The sequence below is a fragment of the Bos indicus x Bos taurus genome, chromosome 8, assembly GCF_003369695.1.
Source record: "Bos indicus x Bos taurus breed Angus x Brahman F1 hybrid chromosome 8, Bos_hybrid_MaternalHap_v2.0, whole genome shotgun sequence".
Lineage (NCBI taxonomy): Eukaryota > Metazoa > Chordata > Mammalia > Artiodactyla > Bovidae > Bos > Bos indicus x Bos taurus.
The window spans coordinates 43,546,459-43,566,766 of record NC_040083.1 but is presented as its reverse complement, the minus strand read 5'-3'; the positions used below and the strand labels follow the sequence as shown (position 1 = coordinate 43,566,766).

The window sequence follows — 20,308 nt, the reverse complement described above, 5'->3', positions numbered from 1 at the left end:
AGAATGCTTTTTATCTTGGGATCTTGGCACACTATAAAACCAGCCTGACTTCCCCCATTGGGACAGCTGCAATTTATGGAGGCACCATTCCATAAAGGGATTTGTGGCAGGACACTTGGGCACAGTCCCCAAGCGAGGGCAACAGAGGGCTGGAGACTCCTCAGTGTATTGTCCAGCTTAAGTGAAGAGAAGCCTTAACCTTTAAGTGACAGCCAATTCCCTGAACATCCTTGCCCTAGAAATGTGGAGACTAACCTGGAATCCTCCCTAAGACAAAAGGTATAAAGCAGCGGGAAACTTGAGACTGTAGTGTTGGGAAAAAAAACAAAACTGACCCCTTGTCCTCCACCATCATGACTAAACGGACTAAATCCTGCACTTACTATGGGGGAGGAGGCCTTGCTCTTGGCAGTAGTCCCCAGAATACATGAAGTACTGGACCTTCCCATAAGTTACCAGTATGCTAATGAGAAGAATTTTATCCCGGACTTTTGTATTAATAATAATGAAATACTGCAGATATATAACAGCTCTTGCAGATAGAATCAGGTAAGAAAACTGCTATTTTTTTCCCCTCAAAGGAAATAACATTTCTTTAAATCCTAATGATTTAAGTCCTTTTGGGGTCCAGGGAGCCTGCTGCAAGTAGAGACAGTTTTATTTTTGTTTAGGCTTTTGTGTAATCGGTTCACAGCATGCATAAGAATTTCCTGAAGGAGCTGATGAAAATACAAATTCTGGGCCCCACCCTGAGCATTCCAATTCTTAAGGTCTGAGAATCTGCACTGTTACCAAAGCATCCTAGGTGTTCCCCAGTGTGGCCACTGGTCCACACTGAGAATGTTATCATTCCTGAATTATGGGATGCTATTCATATGCTCTTTTCCAAACAAGTTAGGTGGGGTGGGGAGAGCTATAGCCAAACAAGAAACCTGACATTGAATCATTTATCTTTGGTGAGTAGTCTTCGTGTGGCATTCTTCCACGTTCAGTGACGTTTCTGCATCTCCTGGAATAGTCATTACCAGACGGCCAGGGATCAGGGCTGCCCAGAATCTGTTTTCTGTGTTTATGGTATAGGAGGAGGAGGTGGCTCTGTACATGAGTGAGTGATGGAAGTTAAGCAGGCAGACAGCTCTTGGAGCATTTTCCTAACTTCATCTTTTCTTTCCTTCCCCACTTCCTCGTGAAGGAAGACTATTACCATACAGGAAAGAGAAGGTCATGGCCTGTTGCTTTGACTTTGGAACAAAGGCCATTTTCTATATTCTTTTTTACTGAAAAAACAGTTCTTGTTGAGCCCTGGGCCTTAGCCAGAGACTGTTCGGTGCTTTCTGCCATACGGAAATTACTAATCATATGTTTACTCTCTTCTTATTCAGCATGGCTGTAATTTAGAACCCAGCTGATCATAAAAATATATTTAAAGTACATTTTGTTGAAGGGATGTGGCTGAACTGCTGGTCACAGTGTTCCAGAGCTGCGTAGGCTTGCTCTCCCTCCCCACCAAAGGCCTGGCTACTTCCTATGGGGAGGAGTTGGGAAGTCACATCAGCTCTTTAAGGGTGAAAGATGGAGTGAGTCAGCACTTGTCATGGTGTCCCTGAGATACCTGGCCTGAATTCTGGCAAGGATTTTGTAGAGAAGCTGGAAGGCAAAATACCGGTGTAGCCTAATTTTGAGGACATTTGAGGAAGGGCTGGCATTTTAGGAAACCAGCTGTCCTCTGCCTCTCCATCAAGACTATTGATTTCATAGGCAAGGGAATGGGCACCATATCCCTAACTTTCAGATAATAGAAGCTGCATAAAAAATACTCCTAAGACCAAATGGCATTCTTATACCTGGGGAAAAAACATTTGTTCCCCATTCCCCAACTCAGATCCAGTTAACCCAGCCCTAGAACCACTATGAAGGGGAGGAAGAGAAAACCCCTGAGCTGCAGGTGGGCAGGAGCTGCTTTGCCCAGGGGTTCCAGGGACAGCTCAATACTGGCTGTCCGGGACCTCATGCCAGCAGGGCGGGCCACTTACTTCTCATGTGTCAGGCAGCAAAGAGATTCTGGCTCTGACTCCATCTGCTCTGTTATGAAATGCTGAATGTGCTTAAATAGGTAATAAAGGCAACACATCAATAAGGGTCTCAGAAAGTTCAGAGAGTTCTCCTCCCAACACACGCCACCAAACCCTGTCTGAAATATGTCCCTCCCCGGAAAAGCCAGCCCTCTGACAGGAAGATTGATAAGATCAGCTTTCCTGCTTGGGTTTGTAGCACCTGCCAGGACTGAAGAGTTCCGGTCCCTGGCTGATAAATCCGAGTTGAATGAATGAGTGTTGGAAGTCCGAGGGGTGTTCCCATTAGAAAGGGGAAGGAGAGGCCTGAGAGGGGCTGGGCACCCCCGACAGCAAGCTTGCTCCTAGCCTTATGTAGCTGACCTGTTAGGGTCAGCTTTATGATCGTTCGTCAGGCTGTATACTCATGATTTATGCACTTTCCTTTGGGTATATTAACTTTAATATTTTTTATTAAAAAATAAAAACATTTTATGAATTAAGATATTCTTGGGAAAAAAAGATATTGATTTTTTTTTTTTTTTTTTTAATTTCGGGTCCGCCTGGCCCCACCCGGGCGGCCTTCTACTTCCCTCCACGTCTCACCCAACGGCAGAACAGCACCGCGCCGCTAGGCCAGGTTTGAAATCCTGCACCAACCAATCCAAGATATTGATTTTGTTTGAAGGTCAGTAGGAACAAAGAAATAGTGAATGTAAGACTGAGAACTCTGCCCTGCCAGTTCCTGCCAGTTTTTTTTTTTTTTGTAAATGAGTTTATTTAAAAAAGATGCTTGACTTGAAGGGAAAGCTATCTAGGATTCATTTCTTTTAGAGGAATTTATCCCTGCTTAAAGACTGATTGCCCTACATGTATCAGCTACATACAAAAAAGTTATAAAATTGTCCTTGGTTTTACAATGATAAATGAAAAACATTAAAATTCTCCAATCGAACAAGGTATGCAAGAATTTTTATGTTGTTCTTTTTTTTGTTAAACACTCTTGCCTGGAAAATCCATGGACAGAGGAGCCTGGTAGGCTGCAGTCCATGGGGTCGCTAAGAGTCGGGAACAACTGAGCGACTTCACTTTCACTTTTCACTTTCATGCATTGGAGAAGGAAATGGCAACCCACTCCAGTGTTCTTGCCTGGAGAATCCCAGGGACGGCAGAGCCTGGTGGGCTGCTGTCTGTGGGGTCGCACAGAGTCGGACAGACTGAAGCGACTTAGCAGAGCAGCAGTAGCAGAGAGCAAAATAACTTACTGGAATATAAAGATAAGAGCTGATGAGCATCCCACTAATGGAGAAAAGGGGGAATTTTCACGGAATCAGTATTTTTCCCCATCCCGTCTCTGTTTTGTGTCGATCAAAACATACCATTGGCCATTTAGTTAAAAAATGAAATATGCTTGTACACATACACCAGTTACTTTATGTACAATAAAGGAATGAGGAAGGGGAAATGAAAGGAGAGAGAAACTATTACTGTAGTCGTCAGGATGTGGTGGAGCCAAATTGCAGTTTTCTCATTGAGAATGTCTTCTTGGTCTGGGAGAAGAGAATTCTGGAGTAAAGTAGCAGGTTCCCTTTTTAGTAGACACCTCCTGTCTGCTACTGGAACACATCCATTGTATCTTCATCTTCCATCTCCAGCTGTGCAGTTGTGCCTGTTTCACTGATTGGCTGTCAAACTGGAATCTGATCTGCCTCATTGACAAGCCCTGTCGTTCACAGTAGGCTTTTGTTAGTTTACTAAGTGATGTATGCCTCTTAAACTCACCACAGAACCATCCTTCCCCACCACCTTCAAATTAATGTGATCATTGTCCTCAGCCTTGACTCCTTCCTTGGGCTTTTCACCCACCATGGTGAGCGCTGGGGTCCTAGCTGCCGCTTCACAAAAGAGGCACCGCGTCCGCACAGAATGAGCACACAAGCGGCAGAAGAAGGAGGCCCCTGCCGCTTCTTTTATGTCGGTATGCAGCTTCGCGCACAATGAGTATTGTGACCCAAGCATGTAACCTGCAACAGGAGTCATTTGGATGGTTTTCAGTTCCTCCAGTTGTTTTTGTGGGTACTGCCCTCCCACTTTTGACAGTAGGCGTGACCGTGTGACTTGCCTTGCCCATGAAACATCAGTGGAAATGACATGACGTGTCCGTTCCTGATGGGAGCTTTCAAAGCCAGTGTGCAGCTCCTCTTTTTCCCCATCATGGTGGTCATGGAATCAAGTGTGCAGATGTAAATCAGCCTGGCTCCCCCAGGGACTGCAGGGAGCAAGCGGTCCAGTGCTGACCTGTGTTACAGGTGTATTATGGACAGTACAATTAATCTTGATGACATTAAGTTAGGGACGTTAGGCTGCAATTTGTTACCACAGCATAACTTAGCTTTTCTTTACTGATATTGAAATTGCTGCCAGGAAGGGTGCTGCTGTAGCCAAAGGGCTTAGCAGCTGACGTGTGGACAGCAGGGACAGTGTCATTGGGGGCTGAATCACAGAACACAGGAGACTATTTGGCTCTTTCTTAGTTTTCCAAGGATGCTCAGTACAGGACCATCCTTGATGCACAGGAGAGAAGGTAACCCACTACTGAGATGTCTTTGGGTACTAAGGACTCAATCTCTTTGGGAAGGAAAACCCTTTCCTATCTATCTTGTGAGACTTATTGTGTCTTAAAAACTTGCATTTCTCAAACTTGATCACACATCAGAATCCCCAGGAGGGATCGTAACAACACAGACTGTTGGGCCCTACCCGGAGTTTCTGATTCAGTAGGTCTTGGAAGAGGCCCAGGAACTGGCATTTCCAAGAAGTTCCCAGGTGATACTGATGCTGCTGGTCTGGAGACCACACTTTTGAGAACCACTGCTCAAGGGAAGAAGTGTTAGAAGTGGACCTCCCCTTATCTCAGCCACAGTGCCTGCTGGATGGGACACCTGAGTGTCTGCACTCTCTAATCTTGGTGGGATTTCCTTTGTTTGTTTGCATTTTCCTGTGATTTAAATCTTTTAGCCTGTTCCATGTGTGGAACTTTAGCTCCCCAATTTGAAAAGGAATTTTGCAAAGCTATGCCACTATTATCTAGTGGCAACTCTTTGTTTCTACAGCTTGTATAATAATATTGAGTGTTTATAAAGCCTGTGTTCATCCAGAATTGGGTTTTAAAATTTGGTCAGAAGACTTTACTTGAATCACAGCAGTCTTGTAAGAAAATAATAACCCACACATAACGCTGAGAAAGAAATCTTTATTTATGCTAATCCCACTGAGTGTCTCTCTGTGTTGGCTTGTTCCCTCATGAATGCTCATTGAGAAGTCACGGTCTCCTCCTGAAACCCCAGTGAAGCAGGGAGGAGTGGAGTGAGGCAGGGAGGAGCGGGTGTGCAACGCTGCCGTCTTCTCAGCTGCCACTTCTGAATTCTATCTCTGTGTTCTTACTCTACCATCAGGCAGAAGCGTACAATGGTTTCCCTTTACAGAGCCAGGACAGTGGTCATCTAGACACTTATGCCAAGGTCGGAGAGACAGAGGCATCTGTGAGTGATGGCCTCTGGGGCCCTTGGGACCGGGAACCAATTTGAGGGACTTCCCTGTCTAAAGGCATGACGTGCGTGTCCATAGCCCCGGGGTCAGAGACTGAATCAAGATGAGTAAGAGGGAGGAGAAGTCAGTGTTTCATTGGGAAAGGGGGAAACTTGTTTATATGCTCCCCTACCTATAAATTAATCTCTCAGAGACAAGACTCACTTTCAGAAAGAACACTTGGTGACATTGATTGATGACAGGCCTTGAATGACCAAAGAATATTAATGAAGTTCCTCTATATGCCTCACTCAGTCATTGTCAGAATATATGACCATATGTATAACCAAATAGCCAGAAGCTTGGTGTCTATCTTAAAAACACTGCTCTGTGTTCTGGTCTATGTAATATTTTAAAAGGTAGGAGAGTACTTCTATTTATCTTAATGTGTCAGAGTTTGGCACCCGAGCTCAGGAGGCCAATAATCCTACAATCGGTAGAGCACAGTGAACTTGGGACTATGACTTTGCTTTGCCAGGTTTGTATCTGTGCTTTTGATCTACACTGAAATTACAGAAGCCAAGCACTGCCACTACCCACCAATAATTCTTACAAAGATTGCTTTTCAACAATCTGTATGTACTGACCTCTACATGTAGATGCCAACCTGAGAAATACTAACCACTACAAACATCCCGCCGCATATGGGTAGGGAAGTCACATATTATCTGATGTCTCCAAAAATATAGATAGGTGTCACTTTTCTTGTCTTTGCTTCTCCACCTCTGTTCATGTGATGCCTAATAATGAAGAATGACTTTTCACTTGTGCTCATTTGCTGGCTTCTACCCGGATATTAAATCCGTCTAGAATTGAAGACCAGAGAAAGATATTCACTTTGGGGTAATCAATGCAAGTGAAGAAACAATCTACTGGAACCCATTCTATTTATTTGAAGGTGAAAGTTGCTTCTAACAGTTCTTCCAGGGGTGCATCCCACTCTTGATTTCTAAGTGGGTGTGTCAGTTACCTATGGCCACAATAATGCCGTGTAACACACAGCTCTCAGAGCCTCAGTGGCATACAACAATAAACAGGTATGGCTCACATGTCCCAGTGGTCACTGGGGTGGTCCTGCCCCTCTTGGCCAGTCTCACTCACTTCTGTCAACTGACGGAGGCCAGCTTTGGCCAGGCAGCTGAGGCAATTCAGGTCTGTTCCACCTGCCTCCTGCCACATGGATAGCCCAAACTTGTTCTCATGGCTGCAACACAAGAAGGACAGTGGACAAGGCTCCTCGAGGCTTAGGCTCAGAACTGGCATGTCATCATTTCTGTGGCATTCTTTCAGCCTCAGAAAGTCACAAGACCAGTTCACGTTCAAGGAGATGAAGAAGCAAGTTCTGCCTCTTGTGAGAAGAACTGAAAAGCCATGTCAGTGTGTTTGGCTGTAGACAAAAAAGTAAAGGATTCGGAACCATAAAATGCAGTAAATCTTTCATAGTGAAATCCTCCCCCAATTATAGTTCTGGCCAGGATTTGGTGGTTGCTTAAGAGATACACTTCCATTACCCTCCTTAAATACCTGCGGTAAAGTGTGGAGGTAGTCAATCACATCTTCTCTTGAGGCTGATGTTTCAGAATGTTTGTACAGAGGAGGCCTTACATAAGTCCTCAGCATACCGTTATCACTACCATGATTGTCGCCACAGGGGAGCTCCTAACTAGAGTTATTTGCCAAAGAGCATCCAGTGACTGAACATCCAGCAGTGGACAGAAAACGGTAGCTTGTTGAAAATCCTGGTGGGGTGGGAAAGGGGCCCAAAAGCAGCTGGAAGAGAAGAGTGTTGTCATGAAAGAGTCTTGGGAGCTTGTGTAAAGTGTGAAAGTGTTAGTTGCTCCACCATATCCAACTCTGCGACCTCATGGACTATAGCCCACCAGGTTCCTCTGTCCATGCAGTTCTCCAAGCAAGAATACTGGAGTGGGTTGCCATTTTCTTCTCCAGGGGATCTTCCTGACCCAGGGATCGAATCCAGGTCTCCTGCATTGCAGGCAGATTCTTTACTGTCTGAGCCCCCAGGGAGCTTGTAGTAAATATTTTTCTTAATATTTATTTATTTGGCTACACTAAGTCTTAGTTGTGGCACACAAGATCTTCATTGCATCATGCAGGATCTTTGTGGCATACAGACTCTAGTTGTGTCTCTTGAGCTTTGGAGCACATGGACTCAGTATTTGTGGCGCATGAGCTCAGCTGCTTCATGACAGGTGGGATCCCTGTTCCCCAACCAGGGACTAAACCCATGTCCCCCACACTGCAAGGCAGACTCCCAACCGCTGGACCACTGGGAAGTCCCCATAGTAAATAACGTTTGAGAAGGATCAGGGTGAGGTACAGTTGAGGGAGCAACTAGATGGCTCTAGTCTATTCTTCCTGGGGAGCCTCCATCAGAAAGCAGGAGAGGAATTTGATTTCCACAGCCTCTGGCTTCCTCCTGGCAGAATCAGAGATGACTGGCATGAGTTGTGTTGGAGTCCCCTTAAGCACTTAGCTGGCAAACTTGATTTTCACCCCAGGCTGTGGCTATTTCCTGTGGCCAACAGAGAAAAGCCCCATAATCATTTCTGAATTCTTTTCCATGGAGTTGCTCTGAGGCAATCTTACCACATAAGTCCAGCTAAGTCTCTGGGCACTCGCTAAAAGGTATCACCCATACCCTTTGATTGGGCTTCCCTGATAACTCAGCTGGTAAAGAATCTGCCTGCAATGCAGGAGACTCCAGTTTGATTCCTGGGTCGTGAAGATACACTGGAGAAGGGATAGGCTACCCACTCCAGTATTCTTGCCTGGGGAATTCCATGGACTGCAAGAGTCGGACACAACTGAGTGACTTTCAAAAAAAAAAAAAATACCCTTTGACAGCTGGCCCATCCTAACACGTAACACGGAGTGTGGACGTTGGTTGTACCATGCTGGGGGTGTGAATGTCAAGGTTGGGGATGGGGCGGTTGGCAGAGAGGAGAGCTCTACCACTTGCTAATGAGGTGAAAGGAATCCCTTAATGGTATTGTAATCCTTCTGGCTTACTCTGGATATAAGCTGTCTACTTACTGCTGAATCTACTCAAATACTGAAGCATGCATTCCTGGTCCCACTGGAGCACACAGCAGTCATCACCTTAACACTGCTTCTCACACCTGACTGAAGAAGAACAAGGGTAGGAACTGTGTTAACTGTCGAACATGGTGAGAACCACTGAAGATGACGTGGTTAACCAGCTGAGGCTTGATGCTCCTGGTGCTCCCGGAGGAAGTCTGAAATGCCTGTTGGCCCATGGCTTCAGGCAGACTTGGAAGCTGTGCAGGAGCTGAGATGGATGTCTGCTCGCATCCGTGTCAGGGAGGGAGGGCACCCAGGCCAGGCCAGGCGCCCTCACCGCAGCTGACATGCTTGGAGATTGTTCTCTGTGCATGGGCTCCAGGATCACCAGCCCCAGGCTCTGCTACTTCTGCAGTTCATTTCTAGAGACCTCATTTCTCCACAATCAAAATGGCACACACAACCAGCCTCTTGTGCTGAGGGCTGAGGCGGGTGCCTGGCACAGAGTACAGTAGTGGGGTTTAGAACCTGCTCAGTGGGACAGAGTCTACACGGCGTTCATGCAAGGCTTTCAGTGACACATCTGAAGAGAAGTTGTGCAACAAGGGAAGAGAGTGGATTTCCTGGTGGCTCAGTGGTGAAGAATCCACCTGCCAATGCAGGAGATATGGGTTCGATCCTTGATCCAGGGAGATCCCACACACTGTGGAGTAACCAAGCCGCTGTGACACAACTATTTGAGACTGCACTCTAAGACCCACAACTCCTAAAGCCCACGTGCCCTGGCGCCCGTACTCCGCAAGAAAAGCCACCGCAATGAGAAGCCTGCACACAGCAACTAGAGAGTGGCCCCCATTCTCTACAAGTAGAGAAAAGCCTGTACAGCAACAAAGACCTGGCACAGCCAAAAATAAGACTATTAAAAAAAAAAAAAAAGGGAAGAGAGGAGCTCTGTGTTGCCCCAGGAGGAAGGGGGTCTAAGTTCTAAGCCCAAAATCCAACAACCAGCACACAACACATAGTTTTTTTTAAAGATATTTTGATGTGGACTATTTTTAAAGTCTTTATTGAATTTGTTACAACACAGCTTGTTTTATGTTTTGGTTTTTTATCAATGAGGCATGTGGGATCTTAGCTCCCCACCCAGGGATCAAACCCACACCGCCTGCATTGGAAGGCGCAGTCTTAATCACTGGACGACCAGGGATGTTCTCCCACTCAACACATTTAAATGGCACCCCACATGAGACAGGGACCAGGAGCTAAGTTCATTCAGCTAAGTCAACAAAGTAGATGTTTGTTCAACTAAATAAAGCCTGAGCGAGCACTGCTGGTCCCTCTGTGAGGGTGCTTGTTAAGGGATGTGTAGGCATCCTGAGGTCCTCGCCAAGGCTGAGACTGTTGTTTCCACTTCCTCTGAGCCCTCCAGCTCACGTCATTCATCTGTGCAACCTGGCGTGTCAGCTCCCCCTAGTGGCCAGTGGTGAACACACCCACGCATGAGCCAGTCGAGTTACGAAATCAGTGTATCTATAAGCACTTTTCACAAATCAAATCAATCAGAAATCTCAAGGTTGAACCATGCATAATAAATGGTAAAGTTCATGAACTTTACATATATATTTGTGTGTGTGTGCACACGCATGCACTCCAGGTCTCAAAGTAAGGTGTATTTGTTACAGGTTAGCATAGAAATTTAAAAAGTTTGTAAAACCTATGTCACACATGATGGAACCAGGCCTTCCATAGTTGTGGTTCCTCGTGGCAAGGAGGAACCATCCTCAGGCACCCCTTCTGTTGACTCATTCTGAGTCAGGGATTTGGGGGGGGTAACACAAAAGCTGGAGAGGGCACAATCCTTCCTTATTGAGGAGAGAACAACATAGGTGGTAGACAGCCACAAACACGTGAAAGAAAGAAAATGGAGTTACAGAGCAGCAGGCCCCTGGGAAGGATGCAGCAGGCAGAGCGGGGAGGCGGGAGGCCCGGGAAGACTGGCCCAGAGCCGCATCCTGAAGGAAACCCAGGGCATGAAAGCGCGAGAAGAAAAGGGATTTTACCTCACAGCAGGCTGTAGGTGGAAAGGGCTTGGGGGCTGACGGGGGCGCTGACGCCATCAGCACCTCATATTTTTCCTAGTAACCCATATTTATATCCTCATGGACTATTAAAAAAGTTTCAAAGTTCATATAGCACATGTCTGTCTCCTTCAAAGTCAGCTTACTTCTCCCTCTCTGTGTTTGACTTCTTATTATGCTTGACTGTTTTTTATTGTGGTAAAATATATATAACATGAAGCTTGCTGTTGTAACTGTTTTTAAGTGTGCATTGAGTACATTCACAATGTTGAATCATCAACCCTATCATCCATTTCTGAAACGTTCTCATCACCCGAAACTGTAACCACTGAGCAATAACTACTCATTTCCTATTCAGCTTTGCCCCTGGTCATGTTAGTTCTACTTTCTATCTCTGAATTAGCCTTTCTAGATATTTAGTGAAATCATGTAACACTTGTCTTTTTGTGTCTGGTGCATTTCACGTAACATAATGTCTTCAAGTTTCATCCGTGTTGTAGCCTGTGTCAGAACTTCATTACTGCTTCTGGCTGAAGAGCAGTCCATTGTATGTGTATGTGACACTCTATTTGTCCATCTATGGATGGCCATCTATGGGTTATCTCACCTCACTTTCAGTGAAGGGACTGAAGTTCTGAGTGGTTCAGGGTCACCCCATTACTCCGTGGGAAGCCGGATCAGAGAGACCGGGTCTCCCGCTTCCCAGGCCAAGACACTGCTCCAGGCTACCGAACACGACACCCTTTTACTTCAGGTTCTCCTCTGGTTTCAAAGTGAAAATAACAACAACAACGAAATCTCATATAGCACTTAACTACATCCCAGGCACTGTTCTGAGTGCCTCATGCACGTTAACTCATTTCCGCGTTACCGTAAGACCCGTGAGGTAGTTGTACAGCATTACTTTCCCCTCTTAACAGATGAGGAAATAAGCACAGAGAGGCTCAGGAACTTGCCCACTGCCACACAGCTATTAAGTGACAAAGCCAGGCCAGGAACCCAGCTCCAAAGTCCCTACACTTAATGACTCTACCCCACTGCCCCCAGCTTTATAGAGAGAAAAGCTTTCTTCACTAAAGCCGCACATCCCAGTTTCTAGTGTTAGAGACTCGATTCCAGGGAAGAAGTCAATCAAAGTGTTCTTTCTCTGAGATTAACTCAGGAAGAAAGTTTATCCCAGAAAAAAAGACTGCAAGTTGAATCTCACCTACCTTTTACACAAACGTCCATGGCTCTAAAGTCTTCATGGGGTCTCAAGGGACAGAGTCTCCTCCCCTGACCTGGATTATCTGGAAACTTCAGAGCAAAGGAACATCCTCCAGGCCTGGAACTGGTTCCCTGAAACATTCTAGACTCCGCCCAGTTAAAGGCACAGGAGTCTGCCCCTGGGGTGCCCTGACTGCTGAGAGTGCAGCTGGTTTTCACGTGCCTCTGAGTGTCACTCTCCAGATTACCACAGCCGCTGGAGTTAGGGTGAAGCCAGTTACCTGCAGAACCCAGAAGAGTCACACAAGTCCCTGACAGCCCTGCCCCAGGTATATTTACATCATGTGACTTGTTGACTAGGAAGATGGAAGCTTCTAGAAAGGAACCCAAAGAGAATCCACAGCTGCTTTCTCCAAGCTTCTTATACTCAGAAAAGCAAGTGCTGAAGAAATCACTCCCATCCTAAGGAGGAGGAAAATTGGAGGGAGTCCCGCTGTCTCCAGTAAAACAAACAAGGACACTTAATTTCCAGGCACTGCCAAGAAGATGTGTTATTAGAAAGTCTGAGTTCCAAGGGACTCTGTGTCCTTGCGGTGTGGCTGTCTGAGTTCTCTAGGTTGTGGTTTCAGCCAGGAAGTCGAAGAACTTCAGCTGATGGGTCAACAAGAACAGAACTTAACCTGCCACAGCACATGGGGCTGTAGCTTTGGTAAGACTGTTAAAGTGTCCTCCCGAAGCAACCAGTTGCTGGCTTCTGACATTTCCTTTGGGGAAGCTACAAAGTGCTAACTCTTCCCAGGTGGCGCTAGTGGTTAAAAAAAAAGAAAAGAAAAAAAGAAAGCCTGCCTGCAATGCAGAAGACACAAGGAACATCAGTTTGATTCCTAAATCGGGAAGATCCCTTGGAGAAGGAAATGGCACCCCACTCCTGTGTTCTTGCCTGGAGAATCCCATGGACAGAGGAGCCTGGTGGGCTACGGTCCCTAGGGTCGCAAAGAGTTGGACACAACTGAGGATGCACAAGTTGCTAAACAGCAAGGAAGGGCACAAACGCTCTGCAATTCTATATTTCTGGCCATTTTGAAGATTTCCTCTTCAATCTTACCCATCCACCCACCTGTATTAACCAAGCTCTCCTGTATCAGAATTCAGATAATACAGAAATCAGGTGATGCAGTCAGGGACGGGGGAACTGCTTTTCCTGCCTCAGATAGGAGACTGCAGCTCCAGAACCATTCTCTGGAACTCAGCATAATGCCTCCCAACCCCGGCTCGCACATACTCCCCATGATCCCCCTCTTGCCCAAGTCTTCACAGATGGGCACCCTTGAGTTTTAAGGAAGCCAAAGACCCTGTCCAGAGGTGAGGTAAGAAGGAATCCATGGCAGTAGGAAATCAGCAAAACCTGTAGGCTCAGCCCCCCGCCAGAAACGTGCAGGCCCCAGAGGAGTCACACAAGCACCCACTTCTCCTGCCCTAGTTATAGCCAGGACCCATTGACCAGGAAGAGAGAAAGTTTAAGAACAAAAGCCAAAGACAGCAGATTCCCTGGTGGCTCAGTAGTAAAGAATCCGCCTGCCAATGCAGAAGACAGGGTTCAATCCCTGATCCAGGACGATCCCACATGCTATGGAGCAAATAAGCCTATGCTCCGCAAGTACTGAGCCTGTCTCTAGAACCCAGGAACCTCAATTACAGAGCCCTTGTGCACTAGAGCCCATGCTCCCCAACGAGAAGCCACCGCAGTGAGAAGCCCTCACACTGCAACAAACTTGCCACAACTAGAGAAAAGCTGTGCAGCAAGGAAGACCCAGCACAGCCAAAGATAAATAAATACAATTATTTTTAAAAAAAACCAGAGAGACTGCACAGCTGCCTTGTCCAAGCCTCTTCTGCTTGTAGCAGCAAGTGATTAGGAAATCATGAGATCACGCTTGTGAAAGATCACGCTTGCAAACTTGCACAGGTGTTCTAGAAACGTTAGCTATTTTGCTAAGCATAAGGGAACTTTTTTCTTTGAGGCAAGATGGTCTTTCACCATCCTAAGTTTTGATCCCAGAGCAGACAGGCACTCACACAGAAATATCATCTTTCGAGTTACCCCAGGAGCGTGGACAACACAGGCTGGTGGGAATGGACCAAGTTGTGGATATCCTTGTTCAGATTGGATTGTCCACTGCAGCACTGAACCTAGGCATGCTGCTCTAATGGAGAAGAGCAAGAAGGTTTTCCTGAGAAATCTGCCACCTGTCTTTGTTGGGTGTGAGGATTAAGGAATTAGGATCTGCTGTGACGCAGTGCCAGGGATCCATTCACTCTGGTGTTTCTCTCAGTGTTGGGCTGACTCCATCACTCCTCCTGGCTCCTGGCTCCCAGCTACCCTGCAGAATGTTCAGGGCTCACTCCCATGTATTTCACAATCCCCTCCTTTGTTACAGCTCTCTCAACTGTGTTCCCAAGCAGTAGCAGCTGACGTCTATCCATTCCTGCCTGTTCTCCTGATTCTATGCTGAGCGCTTCACACACATCACCTCATCCAATCCCACTAGCTGGGTGATCACCAAGCCCGCCCGCCCCACCTCCCTTGCAGCTCTGCGTCCCTCCCCTTCTCCCACTGCTCATCCCTTAGTTCAGGATACCCCACTCCTGGTTTGGCAGGAGGGTGTCAGGATTGGTCTCCCCACCACCAGCCTTGTCCCTATTCAGCACAGATGTATTATCCCCTGTTTAAAGCCACCAGATGGCTCCCTCACTTTCCTCCTCAGTCTGGCTTCATGAAATTAATTTGAGTTCAGCCTCATCACATTTCCCCTGCACTTTCCAACTGAGCCAAACTGCCACAGGGGTTCCTAAGCTTAAGCTCTCGTGCCATCCACTTTGTTACTCAGAGCTTCTCCCCAGTGTGTTCAACAGAGAGCTCAGGCTCCTTGAGTTCTCTCACTTCCGAACATCAAACACTGGTCTCTTTGCCAAGGAAATGTGTCTGCGTGATCCAGAGAAGCATGGCCCCAACCAGGGTTATAACGTGTGTGTGGTTTTGTCCATATCAGTACGACACACCCCTAATATATCCTTCCATCTGGTGGGAAGGAAGGTGGTCAGTGTGGACACTGGAGCCAGCTTAGTCAGGGATTCAGCACGGGCCAACACCAGCCTCTGGTACTGGTTCTGAGTTACGGGGCAGGACAGTGTTGCACTGTCCCAGCCCTTCTTCTCTCCACTCTCTGGCTGACAGCATCAGTGCCTCCATCCTCACTAGACCAGAAGCCTGCCTCCTGCTCTGCAGAGTGTTTCTTTTCACTCACGAAACTTAGATGGCCAGTAATGTTGGCATATAAAGTAGAGTGCTTCAGACTTCATGGTGGTTCAAGCGGGAGATTCTTCATCTTTGAAAGCATGATAAAGGCAGAATTGTATTGTCCTGTAGGTTATTGGACGTACCGTACTTCATACCAAGTAAGATGAGGGCCCGAAGAGGGCTCTCTGGACCAGCTCAACTAGATCTGGCTCTGACCCTAACTTCATTTGCTCTCAGGGCAGTCTCATGAGATGAGCCTTTTTTTTTGGCCTGTGTTAGAACCACAAGATTTTGTCTTTGTACTAACATTCTAAAATATTATGAGATTAGAATAAAACATCATTAAAGTAAACTTCTTTCCTATAAAATGAGATTACATACTCTTCCTGTTCTACAATTAGATTTTTTCAGGCTTCCCCGGTGGTTCAGTAAGAATCCACTTGCCAGAGCAGGAGACCCTAGAGCCGGTGGTGCTCAGGAGGAGAAGCCACCACAATCAGAAGCCCACACACCGCAGGCAGAGAGTAGCCCCCGCTCGCCAAGAAAACCTTTCAAAAATTAAGACTGTCCTGCTCGAACCACCCTGAAGTCTGAAAACCCTGCACAACCGAAAATAAATAAAATTATAAAAAGTGAAAGATATTTTTCACTCCAGTAAAGATAAGGAAAAGAGAATTTAAAGACGTCTTGGAGTCCCTGGTGGCTCAGAGGTTAAAGTGTCTGCCTGGAATGCGGGAGACTCGGGTTCGATCCCTCAGTCGGGAAGATCCCCTGGAGAAGGAAAATGGCACCCCACTCCAGTACTCTTGCCTGGAGAATCCCATGGACGGAGGAGCCTGGTGGGCTACAGTCCATGGGGTCCCAAAGAGTCAGACACGAGTTTCTTTCAAAAACTAAGTGAAAATTAAAATACTGTTTAATGATAAACTCCTGCAACGTTTCATCTCAATGACAATGCTTTTTTTTTTTTTTTTAAAGCCAATTTAATAGAATCTTGGTCTCCCACAGTGTTGACACTTGTCGCTACTCTCATTTTTTTCTCTTCACATTCATTTTTTATTCTTCGGTCCTCCTTCTGTTTCCTGTAATGAATTATGAAATATTTTATAGTTTGGGTATATATTTAATAGTTGGACATATTCTTTTCCTAATGTAAAGGAATGCAGGGTTTATGGCCGTACATATCTTAAGAGAATGCAGGAAGCCAGAAGCAAGACTCATCCTCTCTGCCCAGGCCCGGGGAGCTGCGTGTCCTGCGGCTCTCTGCCCCCTTGTGTCTGCACTGGGGTACTGCATGGTCCTCAGAACTGCATCATCTGAGATGGATCAAGGCCTCCCTCCCGTCATCCAATATGTTCCCCAGGCCACCCCCAATTCTGTGAGATGGGAGAACAAGTGCTCCCAAGCTCCAGGAGGAAAATGAAGGAACTCTGCAATCAGACCTCTTTTAGACTCGTGCTTTCCCCCTTCACAGCTGAGACTGTGGGCAAGTTCCTTTACCTTTTTAAGCATTCGTTTCTACATCTATAGAATGTAGGTGATAATAAACACCTGCCTCCTGACTTGTGGCTACTGAACTTCTAACAAGCCAAATGGATGTAATGTTGTTGTCAAGATTAAATGAAAAGTCATTATTGTTGTTGTTGTTCAGCCACTAAGTCATGTTCAACTCTGCGACGCCATGGACTGCAGCACACCAAGCCTCCCTATCCCTCACTATCTCCCAGAGTTTGCCCAAGTTCATGTCCATTGAATCAGTCATGCCATCCAACCATCTCATCCTCTGTTGCCCTCTTCTCCTTCTGCCTTCAATCTTTCCCGGCATCACGGTCTTTTCCAATGAGTCAGCTCTTCGCATCAGGTGGCCAAAGTATTGGAGCTTCAGCATCAGTCCTTTCAGTGAGTATTCAGTGTTGATTTCCTTTAGGATTCAGTGATTTGATCTCCTTGCAGTCCAAGGGACTCTCAAGAGTCTTTTCTAGCACCACAGTTCAAAAGCATCAATTCTTTGATTCTCTGCCTTATTTTTGATCCAACTCTCACATCCATACATGACTACTGGAAAGACCATAGCTTTGACTATACAGACCTTTGTTGGAAAACTAATGTCTTTGCTTTCAATACACTGTCTAGGTTTGTCATAGCTTTCCTTCTGAAAAGTCATTAAGTGGCAACAAGTCATAGACCAATGAATACTTCCAGAACAAAAGAAAGAATGAGTCAGTAGCTGGGAGGAAGCTTGAGGCCATCAGTCCAGCTTCCTTCCCAATAGTCAAGTCCTCTCTTCTAAGGACCCCATTGAGATGGGGAATAAGAGTAACAGTTGCCAAGGGTAAGGATGTCTTTCTGACAGCAGCTCTTGCAGCCAATTCCAGATTCCTAAAGATGAGATCATCGAAAAAGCAAGAGAGTTCCAGAAAAATAACTATTCCACCTTGTTGAGTATGCCAAAGCCTTTGACTGTGTGGATCACAATAAATTGTGGAAAATTCTGAAAGAGATGGGAATACCAGACCACCTGACCTGCCTCTTGAGAAATCTGTATGCAGGTCAGGAAGCAACAGTTAGAACTGGACATGGAACAACAGACTGGTTCCAAATAGGAAAAGGAGTACATCAAGGCTGTATATTGTCACCCTGCTTATTTAACTTACATGCAGAGTACATCATGAGAAACGCTGGGCTGGAAGAAGCACAAGCTGGAATCAAGATTGCTGAGAGAAATATCAATAACCTCAGATATGCAGATGACACCATCCTTATGGCAGAAAGTGAAGAACTAAAGAGCCTCTTGATGAAAGTGAAAGAGGAGAATGAAAAAGTTGGCTTAAAGCTCAGCATTCAGAAAATGAAGATCATGTCATCTGGTCCCATCACTTCATGGTAAATAGATGGGGAAACAGTGAAAACAGTGGCTGACTTTATTTTTCTGGGCTCCAAAATCACTGCAGATGGTGACTGCAGCCATGAAATTAAAAGATGCTTACTCCTTGGAAGGAAAGTTATGACCAACCTAGATAGCATATTCAAAAGCACAGAAACTACTTTGACAACAAAGGTCCATCTAGTCAAGGCTACAGTTTTTCCAGTGATCATGTATGGATGTGAGAGTTGAACTATAAAGAAATCTGAGCACCAAAGAATTGGTGCTTTTGAACTGTGGTGTTGGAGAAGACTCTTGAGAGTCCCTTGGACTGCAAGGAGATCCAACCAGTTCATCCTAAAGGAGATCAGTCCTGAATATTTGTTGGAAGGACTGATGTTGAAGCTGAAATTCCAATACTTTGGCCACCTGATGCGAAGAGCTGACTCATTGGAAAAGACCCTGATGCTGGGAAAGATTGAGGGCAGGAGGAGAAGGGGACGACAGAGGATGAGATGGTTGGATGGCATCACTGACTAGATGGACATGAGTTTGAGTGAACTCTGGGAGTTGGTGATGGACAGGGAGCCCTGGCGTGCTGCGGTTCATAGGGTCACAAAGAATCCGACATGACTGAGTGACTGAACTGAACTGAATTGAAAGATGAGAAACTGACTGGCCTAGTTGGGTTGTCGGCCTGCTGCTGGGCCAGGCCAGGGGTGTACTAGGTTAATTAAGAGAGACAAAGAAGGAGTGGGTCCTTGTGAGCTGGACTGACATTCTGGGGGGTGTTTACTAAACCATGTGAGAGCCTGAATCAAATAGCAGAGGCAGCTGGACATCTGTGGAGAAAAACCCTCCTGAGATGCAGAGTTAGGTCACAGCGAATCAGTCTGGGTGGTCTTAGTAAGGTCATTATGAAGGTTGAGAAAACACATGTAGCTAGACTCTATACAGTGAACTTCTATAAAGCCAGGTTGTTGTAGATTGATTCATCTCATCCATCTGCTTCTAAAGAATCAACTGATGTAACTATCATTTCTATACCTGCTTCAAATATACAAAAATAAAAGACCCAGAAAGGTTAGATCTCTTGCTTGATGTTACAGAAATTGTTTGTTTGAAGCTAGAATCCAAGTTCTCTGCATCCTGGCTGAAGTCTCCTACTGCATCACAGTAGTCCCCAGGCAAGGGACAGGCCCCAGAGGAAACTGCTGGTTTTTCTGAGAAGGGCAACTTCCAGGAGGCCTTGACAAGCTGGACAGGAGGCATCACCTTCTAGAGATGGCCCTCAGAGACAATGAGTATGTATTTCTATGCTCTTTAATCCTTGATGATCCCTTGCCTATTTGAGGTAAAGGGTCTTTTGAAGGAAAAAATTATCTTTCCTATTAGCTGTATTGAACATATTTCAACATTAAGAAACAATCAGAATGGAGACTAACTTAAGAAATTCTTTTCAAAAAGAAATGAATGCCTTTTAGTCTTTATAAATAATCTGTTTCTCTGTTGTTTTTCAAAGTTTCAAAAATCAATACAATATTTTTAGGTAGTACATTATTACAGAGGTTCCCTGGTGGCTCAGAGGGTAAAGAACCTGCCTGCAATGCAGGAGACTCAAGTTCAATCCCTGGGTTGGGAAGATCCCCTGGTGAAGGGAATGGCAACCCACCCCAGTATTCTGGCCTGGAGAATCCCAAGGACAGAGGAGCCTGACGGACACAGTCCATGGGGTCACAAAAAGTCAGACACGTCTGAGTGACTGACACTTTTACTTTTGTACAAGAAGCTCTCTGTGCACTGTAAATTATTACCACAAAGTTAGTGATCATCACTTGGCCCCATCGTCTTGGCCTCATCGCCTTGTCCTCCTGATGTCCATGCCTTTGTGATGTCTCTCCTGTTACAAGTGGGTGGCACCTCTGACTTGCTTCCACCCATACGATTCGGCAAAGGCGATAAGATGTCAGCTCTGTGATGATGTTACATAGGATTGTAATGTCTGTCTTGCAAAGAGACTCACTTTGTAGGCTTTGAGGAAGCAAGTGATCCTGCTGGGAAGACCCACGGGGCAAGGAGCTGAGGATGGTCTCTGGTTGACAGCCCCTAAGAAAGTGAGGCCTTCAGAATGAAACCTACCAGAAACTGAACATGCCCAACAACCACATGAGTAAGGAGGTGG

At 46.0% G+C, this 20,308-nt stretch overlaps 1 pseudogene; it reads right to left on the bottom strand.

Annotated features, from left to right (window-relative positions):
* Window positions 1-3,643: 3,643 nt before the first annotated feature.
* LOC113897085 lies at window positions 3,644-4,957 on the bottom strand (annotated as a pseudogene).
* Window positions 4,958-20,308: the final 15,351 nt, after the last annotated feature.